Genomic DNA, 10,836 nt, shown 5'->3' on the forward strand with positions numbered 1-10,836 from the left:
ATCATAACCATTAATTGTTTGTTTGTGTTACATCATGTAAAGATATTAAAAGAATAATTCCTTCTTGTATTGCGGGAGTTTCTCATTCTTGAATAAAATCTTTTTTGTGATCAAACATGCGGCAAAATGTACAAAATGTTAACCATATAAGATGTGCATAAAGTTAAGACCTCTGAAGGTTTTGAATCAGAATTAAACTGAACAGAAAGTTCCAGACTGGAGCTCAGTTTGTTTATTGATTTTATGATGAAGTGATTTATTGGTTGAGTCGTCGAGGAGGTCACATGGTCACCAACCGAATCAAACCATCAGTGTGTGTGTGTGTGTGTGTGTGTGTGTGTGTGTGTGTGTGTGTGTGTGTGTGTGTGTGTGTGTGTGTGTGTGTGTGTGTGTGTGTGTGTGTGTGTGTGTGTGTGTGTGTGTGTGTGTGTGTGTGTGTGCGCACATCAAGGGGAAATATGCCCTACCACATGAAGAGTTGTGGGATTGATGATATGCGTTTTATTTTGAAAGTGACAATTTGGCTCTATTGTTAGTGCAGCAGTAAAAAGACACTTGAGGGCGTCAGTTCATGAACGCTGAGTCTCCAGTGAGCGGGCGCAAATCGAACGTGGCGGCGTGCCAGCTGTAAACAACACAACTCCTGTACTTAACCACTCACAGTTTAAATAAGCTTCATTCGCTCCGACTACAAGGCAACAAGTAGATTCTCCAACCCTGGTCGAGGAGCCGCTCAGCGTTCTCCCCACCAGTCTTGTATCCAATGTTTAGAATACGAGGGATTTGTTCTTGGTTTCTGGACAACACTAATTAAAATCTAAAGTAGACGCTTACAATTACATATGTGCACATAAAACTCCAATAACAATGTAATAGACACTCATACGTAGTATAATGAAGTTGTGAAGCTGGAGGACTCCACAATGGAGACTGGAGAGTCACGCAGACTGAGGGGGGGGGGGCAAAACAGGAAGTGACGCATGAGACCATGTGGAGGCCGATCCTCAGGTGTGGATGGCATGATGCTCCTGACATGTGGTCATACAAACAATCCAGTTCCAAAGATGTATCTTTGGGTCACGTTCCCTTTGATTGTTATTATTTATTTATTTTTTTTATAAAGAAAAGTCTTTAAAAACATATTTACATTTTATTTAGTTATTCCCCACAGCCGCATAGTAAGAACGGTGTTTCTTCCCACCTTCCACACCTGTCCCTCACACGTGTTAAAAGCACTTTTAACTAATTACCTAAACATGTGACATGTGCAACATCAGAGAACTACCCCCCCTAGTGGTCAAAAATAATTATAAACCAGACGAAACAATGGGGATGGGAAATCGAAAACTAGTTCTGACTTAGAACCGGTTCCAACTGATCAATTTCATGGGAATCGTACACCTTAAATGTGTTCGATTCTTTTTAAGGATTTATTTCCCAGCACGAGGTCAAGTCGCGTTCCGGAACGTTGCATGACGTCACACACCCTGCGACGCAGAGCTCCTTCACCCAGGAGAAAACATGGAGGAAGAAGGTCTAGAGTGGGAGACGACAAACGACTAAATAACTGGATCCGTTAATACATGTTCCACTCACCACGTCCTGAATCCACAGAGTCCACAGCCTCTCGCCTCACAGCCACAAGGTCCAGTTAGAAAAAAAAAAAAAAAAAAAAGGTCTCGGTGCAAATCCCGGCAGGAGCCTTTCTGTGTGGAGTTTTCATGTTCTCTCTCTCTCTCTGTGTGCTGGTTCTACTCCGGTACTCCGGTTTACTCTGATAGTCATAACAACCTGCACCGTGGCTCCCTGAGCTACACCCCCGGCCTCCACCTCCTCCTGAGCTACACCCTCGGCCTCCATCACCTCCCCAGAGCACCACGCTGTGTGGCTGCTGAAGACGGTCCATTGGGTGAAGAAATGTCCTGTCTGAGGACAAATGAGGGACTTTTAATAAATTAACTCGGTCAATGTGTCCCGTGAATGTCTGCTGCAACGAGCCGACGGCGTAGACATATGATAGTAGATTCTACACTATGTGTGTCACTCTAGTTTCGCTTTATATTCATCGATCTACTAAAGTATGTCTACTGTCTAGACAAACACAATCTGTTAGAGGTCTACTACTGTATGTCTATGTATTAGATCTTTCTGTGTTGAATATCCCCTTAAAAGAAGTAATATGAAAACGCAGAATTCCCTGCAGACCGAGAGAGCACGTTCCTCCTCCTACGTCACTTCCTCATTCCTCTCCAGTCTCCGACCTCCCAGAGAGGGTTAGCTTGTCAACAGCGCAAAATTCCACGGGGCATCCAGTGAAGGTAAATACACATTTGACTCTTTTATTTTTTTTTTAGGGAAAATTTATAATTCAAGTTTCATGTTTGGAAAAAATAAAATTGTTCCTTTCGGTGCAGAAAACTGTCAAACTGCTTGTTTCCCCTCAGAAAAATCCTCAGGAATCGTTAGGAGAATTGATAAGGAACTGGAATGAAAAGCAGAATTGACAATGGCTCCAGCATGCTCAGTGTCAAAATAAAACAGGAAGTGAAACTTGTACAAACGTTTTTTTTTTTTTTTTTAGCTGAATTGTGACATGAATCTCACGTTGAAACAGTTTGACTGAAATATAAAGTACAACATAAACAGTATTCAGTAAAACTGATCAGAATCATCAATGTGGCTTGAAAAGAAAAGTCTGTAAAAACAACCGTGTAAATGTTAGCCACATATTAGCCACCGGAATGCTAATGCTGCTCATAGCGTTGTAGAGAGAGGGAGGGGGGGGGGGGGGGGGGGGGGGGGGGGGCAAGTGAATTACTGCAAAAATACACAAATACAGAGTTTTATTTCTGTTCATAAAGTATTTGTGATTGTGGTTCTGAGGAGAGATTTTCCTCTGAGGAGGATGACGCTCAGCCACAGAGTGCAGAGTCACGTGATGCACCTGAACGCATCACCCATGTATCGTCTTGATGCTCGTTTACCCATAAATAAATTTGCAAGTCAGCCTCGTTGTTTAAGCCGCTCGGTTCAAAGCGTGTGACAAAAGTAGGAGCTTATAGTCCGGAAATTACCAAAAGTTGCGGTACGTGCCGTACGCTAGGAAAAAAAAGGTCCCGGAACGCTGAGGAGTAAAATTTAAAGGTGCTGCTACTGTGTACAGGTTCATACCGGCCCACTTAAAGTTCTGGTGTAAACGATACGGTTTAATCAGCTGCTCGTCATCAAACAAAACCTGGACATCCCGGAACGTTCACGCACGTCTCTCTCGCCTCAGTGCCGCCCCCTGCTGGCAACTCCTAACCACTTAGGACACTGGAGGTCTCTGAAATATCTGGGATAGTAGGAGTGATTCTTAGACTTAATAAAGTTGATAAATAGCTTTTATTCTTCAGTTTGAGAGTCGGACTAAATCTCACCAATTCTCAGGACTTAAGAGTAAAATGGCCGTCGAAGACGCTTGATAAACACGGCCCCCCGATCTCTGAGACTCTGCGCTGGATAAAGCCTGTTGGAGATGGAACTTTTCACAATAATGTTTCAGTTTGAGATCCTAAAACGCAGTTTATCGTTCATCAGGAGGGAATTCTACGATGTTTTAACCTCCTCGTGTCTCGTTTCACTTCCTGTTGGTGTAAACAAGCCAAACCTTGCGGCTTCGCCTGGATATTCCCGTTGTTTTGGAGACGTGAAACCCGAACACAACAGATATTTAGTTGCATTTAAAGGTGCATCACAGAAAATGCTGTTCCCGCATGAGTGCACATGCACAGGCATCCAGCCGCGGCGACGCCCCCTCCAGCACACACACTCTCAAGACCCTCGTGTCTTTGTGAGCGTCGGATCTGATTTCAAACCGGCAGCCTCTCGTCGCTCCTCGTCCCCCCCCCCCCCCCCCCCTTTTTTTTTTTTTTTGACAACTTTTTCTGTATTCCTTTTTTCTCGTCTTCTCCTCTCGTGTGGCGGAGAGCTGTTAGCCCTGAAAGGAGGGCAAAGAAAACAGCGTAAAGCAGTGAAAAAGCCATTAAAAGAATATTTTCCCTGCTCCCCTTTTGTGCGGCGGGCTCCTCCGCCTCGCAGCGGCACCAAACCACACAAACAAATGCAAATGGGTCCAAAAACTTTGACACAGGGAGAGAGCGGGACCCCCGTTTGAGAGAGGAGCTGAATGGGCTCTAAAGGAGAGCCTAATTAATCTAAGTACAGCAGCAATAGGCCCACTTGGAATTTTTTTTTTTCACCCCTCTATCTGAATGGGAGGAGGAGGAGGATGGGGATGGGAGCGTGGGGAGGAGGGGGTGATGGAGGTGGGAGGGAGGCAGAGAGGAGGGAGTGAGGTTAGAGGGGAGAAAATAAAGAAAACGAGAAAGAAAGGAAAAGAAAGAAAAGAGAGAGGGGATCAGGCCTCCACCTTTTCTATCCTGGGATCCGCCTCATTCAGCCCCTCCATGTTTAACAGCAGCCACCTCCCCCAGCCTCACCCCCACCCTGGAATCAATCACCAATCACACGATTCCTTTCTTCTTCTTCTTCTTCTTTTTTTTTTTTTTTCAAACCTCTCCTCCTCGACTGCCGGCCGGTCTCCTGCAAAAAAAAAAACAAAAAAAACAACCAACAACTAAAAGTTTCTCCGATTTTGCACCGATCTTCTTTTTTTCGCCGTCGGAAGAAATGTGGAGTAAAGTGTGTGTCGGGCCTGCGGTTGTGGCTGGTGTTGTCAGGTGCAGGGGTGGCTGCTGCAGAACAATGGCAGCAGAAGGCTGCAGATGAATGCTCCGGGTAAATCAGTAATGGAGCTAAAGGGCATACGCCTGTGGGGAATTTGCCGGCTTATAAAGGAGCTTTAAGAGGGGCCTTCATTCATATGGGCCCAAAGAGATTTGAATTGCCCCCTTCACAATCACTTGAAAGGATGAGCTCAGGGTGTTCCGAAACAAAGTGGAAATCACTCTGGCCTTTCAGCGCTTCTAATAAGCTTTTAACTATTTTACATTATGGCGCTCCCCTCGTACTCGCCCTCCTCGCCACCATTGTGGCCCCGACCGGCGAGCCGGAGCGACTTAAATGTCTGATTTATACTTTTCTTCATGGTGAATTTGAAGTTTTTTTTTGTTTTTTTTTGTCCTCCTCCATGAGCTAAAAGAGAAATCCCACTGAAAGCTTTATTATTATACAGGCCCCCCCCCCCCAACAAAAATATAAGGCGCTCATTATTCAGTCGACGACCACGACGAGACCCAGCGAGCACATCTCCCACCGGAGGAAGACGACTGACCTGGACTCGGCGATGCGGCGGTCGCAGGTTGTTCAGAATGCAGAAAGTTTATTTTCTCCTGGCGCATGCGTCGACACCCGGGCCGCATCGCGACGGCGTCGGCCTCCGTCGTCTTGGAAACGCTTTATTGCTCTGGAAATTGCTTCAGTCTGGAAGGTCAGAGGTTCAACCGGGACACGGCGAGTTGAACTGAACCCTAAAACTGTGGCAGCAGGGCGAAGAAGGTGGTGGTGGGTGGTGGGGGGGGGGGGGGGGGGTATGGGGGCTCCTCGCCCTTTGGATGACTCGGAGCTGCCAGCGAGCCGTGTGGACATTAAGAATTTCATGGTAATTGTGGAGGATGAGGAGGAGGAGAGGGAGGGTGGATGTGACCTCTGCAGCCCTGATTAAGAGCTCATAACTGCTGAACCCCCCCCCACCACCACCACCACCACCTCCACCTCCACCCCCCCACCCCCCCCACACACACACACAATCGCCGTGTAGAAGACACAAGCAGATTAATGATCAGCCTCTCCTCTAATTAGTGAATCTTCTGTAAACACAAACATCATCAGATCATTAAATCTGCTCTCCTCTTTATTAATTTCATCTTTTCTTTTCACTGATTAATAAAGTCCTGAAGCCGCCCTCTTAAATCGAGTTAAGTAAACTAGTTGAACAAAATGAACCCGACGTCACAAAGAACCTTAAAAAGTTTGTATTCAATCTGATACTTCCCATTAACCAAAGCTAAAATTCCGATTTGATGCTAATCCAGATTAGATCAGCAAATTAGGAATTAATGCTGATCTGAATGAACTGATTCAATTAATTATAATTTAATCTTAGAGTTTGATACCAGTCATAGAACTAGAATAAAAACCCATCGAGAATCAAGTAAGTCCGATTATTCAACAGAGTTTAGACAAAGCAGATTTGAAAACGAGTTAAAGTTCAATAACATATAATCACATATGAGTTCAGATCAAGACTGAGACGAGTCTTTATTCGATCCAACAGAACAAACTAAACTAATGGAAGAGAAAAAGAAAGAATTATTAAATCAGTGAAGAACCAGAGTGGATCAGTCCAGAGGCAAGTCACCGAACTTGAGTGGAAAAGCAGCTGAGAGGAACAATAAACCAAGTTCAGGTGTAGATTAAGACCCAGAATCAATAAAACTCAATAAAACTCAATAAAACTCAACAAAACTCAATAAACATTAAATAAGTTCCACCAAATGAATTTGACATCGTTTGCAAGTGAAAACTTTCCACGACAACTTTGTGCAGAGTCACTGAAAACACTACTTTTTGACAACGGGCTCCCGAGGTGGAACTTTTCGAAAACACCTCGACTCCATCACCGTGGCAACGGGAAAAACTAAACTTTTCTGAAAACGCCGCGGCTGCACACGCTCGTCACGGACGCAGTAAATAGTTTTTCTGCTCGTGGACTCCCAGTTCATATTCTCCTGGGACTTGGTCGTTTTATTTTGACAGTCACCCTGATAACAGTCCAACTTTGTAGTTTTATTTTGACGGTCACCGGGATAACAATCCAGCTTCTCCCACGTCTCCGTTCTCCCATTGTTAATGTTCATAGCGTGTGTGTGTGTGTGTGTGTGTGTGTGTGTGTGTGTGTGTGTGTGTGTGTGTGTGTGTGTGTGTGTGTGAGTGAGTGTGTGTGTGTAGTTTCATTACAAAAACAAACATGCGTCTCCGTTTCAGAGAAGTTTCCTGTTCACACGGCAACGTTTAGAAGACGATGTCCGGCAGAAACACAGTAGTTTTGGTTTTTTTTTTTGTAATGCGCGCAGAGAACAATATATATAAACATATATATCTAAACATAAATAGTGGGAGAACACAGACATTCATCTGGACAGACAACAATGTTCGATTGCTACGACAGAGAATCTATTAAACTACCGAGTCCCAGGAGAACCTGGACCCAGAGTCACGACTCTCTGGAGGAAACATCGTCTACTGAGCATGTGCAGAAGAACTCTTCACTATGGCTGAAGTGGGTAATGTGCAGGAGCAGCGTTTCCCAAATGTCTCTCCGTGACCCGTGAACGTAACTCCGACAACAGTTTCTGCGTTTTCACCCGAATAACTGTTTGCATGAAACGCTTATGTCGTCACCTTTTACAGAAACATGAAATATGTGAACTGAAACGTGTGAAGCTTCACATCCTGGCATCACCGAGTTCAACCTTAAATCTGAGGGGCAGGTTTAAAAACAGGAGGAGAGTCGAGAGGCAGACGTGAAACCTGCAGATCATGACGGGGTCTGATGACTTGTCAGTCCTCTTCCTCCTCCTCCTCCTCCTCCTCCTCCCGCCATCCCACTGAGATGAATGAACCAATTAGTGAGGAGCAGAGGTCTGCCGAGGGTGAACAGGATGAAACTCTACTCTGCCCCCGGGGTGAGGAAAGGGGCTACAGGTGCGATCAGCGGCACAAGGAGGGAGGAGGAGGAGGAGGAGGAGGAGGGGGAGGAGGAGGAGGAGGAGTGGAGAGGAGGAGGGAGTCAGAGGTTATCTTGTAGAGCAGAGAGAGCAGAGGGCAGAAACTCCCATCTGTTTACCCGCAGAGCTGCAGCTCGGCTTCCCTGATCTCTGTCTGATAACCGGTCCTCACCTGAGTGAGATCACATCAGATCGTCGCCGCTTCGCTCCGGTTCGACATTCCTGGAGAAAAGTTTCAGCTTCCAGACCTGCAGCGATCAGTCCTAACATCTCGACTCGCAGATGAAGTATTGATCATGCCCCCCCCCCCCCCCCCCCCCCCCCCCGAAAGCTACTGGAGCAACAGAGGGAGGAGGACTGATCTGATGGAGGAGGGCTGCAAAGTAGATATTCACTTTACGTACGGATTTCTATTGATACGTTCTAATGTAGGGATTCACTCACATTGTAGGAAAAAAGAAATCAAGATTTCGTGTGTGTGTGTGTGTGTGTGTGTGTGTGTGTGTGTGTGTGTGTGTGTGTGTGTGTGTGTGTGTGTGTGTGTGTGTGTGTGTGTGTGTCCATGCTGCATGGCTGCTCTCTTGATTGACACTTTCCTGTGACTCTGTTCTGCCTCTGTGGGCTTTTAAAAGGAAGCTAACTGCCCCACCACCTCCTCCAAATACCCCCCCCCCCCCCAACCCCCACCCCCCACACCCGACATCATGCCCTGGAGCTGTGTGTGTGTGTGTGTGTGTGTGTGTGTGTGTGTGTGTGTGTGTGTGTGTGTGTGTGTGTGTGTGCGTGCTGGAGACTCTCAGCCACACTTAGAAATCATTAGCGCTCTCTTCACCAGGCTCAAGAGTCCTTCATCGTCCACTTCCACCTGTCGTCTTCCTCACCTCCGACCCTCAGCGGAGAGGAGCTGACAGGATGGTCGCCTCTCCTCGTAGAGTCGCCTCTCCTCGTGGAGTCGCCTCTCCTCGTGGAGTCGCCTCTCCTCGTGGAGTCGCCTCTCCTCGTAGAGTCGCCTCTCCTCGTAGAGTCGCCTCTCCTCAGACCTCACAACCCGGCATTAATCTGAGTGGTTTCACGTGCAGGACGTCCCAGCAGTTAGAAACACGACGTCTTCAGTCGGAAGGTTAAATGTGGAAGAGAGTCTTTGACGTTATTGGCTGATCCTCACTTTGTTCTCATCGATATCAAGGAAACGTCGTTTGTTTTGTTCCCCCATTACTTCATTACTTCATTAACCTCAAATGGAATCAAGCAGCGAGCCGAAGGCCTCGTCTGATGGGCCAGGTGTAAAGTTGTGATGATGATTCTATTCCCATTCAGGAAAATTCACATGTTTGACCAATAACTAGGTTATTAAAACAGGTATTACAGTACATACAGGTATGAACAGTATTTATCTGTGAGTCACTTCATCTAAAATGTTAGATTTCTTTTTAAAGGGCAAATGAACATTAAACTAAGAAAAACGTAAAAACAAAAATCTCTTGTGTGATTTGCAACAATAAAGATTTAAAGGGGCTGGATTAAAAAAGTTCTAAACTGTGTGCGTGTGTGTGTGTGTGTGGAGTGATCTCTGGATTATTGGTTTGGACGAGTGTCTCTGTTTTGTTTCTCTTGTTTCTTGTTTTTAATGAAAATTAAAAATGTAATAAAGAAAGAAAGAAAGAAACTATTTGACATTGTTAAATAATTTTATTTTGTTAATATTACAACACTTAGAGTAACCTGATAAGGTACATTACTGTCATTACCTCTGGCTTCACTGATATTCAGGCACTAGAAAACAAACAAACACATTTAAAAGACACGTCTTGTCATAAATTGAGCGTTTGTGTCCTGAGGTTTGCACGAGGTCGACGAGCGGCAGAATCATCTTCTTCTGAGTGAAGGAATTCTTCCTCCGGAGAGGAGGAGGAGGAGGAGGAGGAGGAGGTGGAGAGGAGGAAGAGGAGGAGGAGGAGGAGGACACTGTAGAGAGCTTTAGTCCCCCACACACAAAGAGCATAAAGTGGGCTAACAAATTGAGAACAATGTGGAGGAATTTACAATGAGCTGAATGGGAGCGTGCTGCAGAGCAGCGGGCGCTGATTAACCACTCTGTTGTCTCAGTGAAAGATCCTCAAAGTTACAGGCAGCAAACGGGACCGCAGTTACTCAGTTACAAGTAAACCTCTGATTTATGGCTCGGCCAGGCAGGAACCGCTGACTCACCAGTCCGTGCGTGTCCAGGATTATTCGACGTTGACATTTCAGAGTCGCAGCTGCAGAAAGATGTGAAAAGTAGTACCAGATTACAGTTCCAGTTAATAGTTACTGCCATCAATAGTGTGGTTATGCTACATTGCTAGTGACTGAAAATCTGGACTTGATTACAGTTATTGTACATAAAAGTACATGTTGTGAAGGAAGATGCTCTATAATCTGGATGTTACAAGGACGATGCTCTATAATCTGGATGTTAGGCGGAAGAGACTCTATAATCTAGATGTTAGAGGAGGAACATGCTCTATAATATGGATGTTACAAAGAACATGCTCTATAATCTGGATGTTAGAGGAGGAAGATGCGTAATCTGGATGTTAGAGAAGGAAGATGCTCTATAATCTGAATTTGAGATGAGGGAGATGCTCTATAATCCTGATGTTAGGGGAAGAGGCTCTATAATCTGGATGTTACAAGGTGGATGCTCTATAATCTGGATGTAAGAGGAGGAAGATGCATAATCTAGATTTTAGTGGAGAAAGATGCTCTATAATCTAGATTTTAGTGGAGACAGATGCTCTATAATCTGGATGTAAGAGGAGGAAGGTGCATAATCTAGATCTTAGTGGAGGAAGACACTCTATAATCTAGATTTTAGTGGAGTAAGATGCTCTATAATCTGGATGTAAGAGGAGGAAGATGCATAATCTAGATCTTAGTGGAGGAAGATGCTCCATAATCTGGATGTTAGAGGAGGAAGGTGCTCTATAATCCTGATGTTAGGGGAAGAGGCTCTATAATCTGGATGTTACACGGTGGATGCTCTATAATCTGGATGTAAGAGGAGGAAGATGCATAATCTAGATTTTAGTGGAGGAAGATACTCTATAATCTAGATTTTAGTGGA

This window comes from Lipophrys pholis, assembly GCF_963383615.2.
Source record: "Lipophrys pholis genome assembly, chromosome: 6".
In the NCBI taxonomy this organism is placed as follows: Eukaryota; Metazoa; Chordata; class Actinopteri; order Blenniiformes; family Blenniidae; genus Lipophrys; species Lipophrys pholis.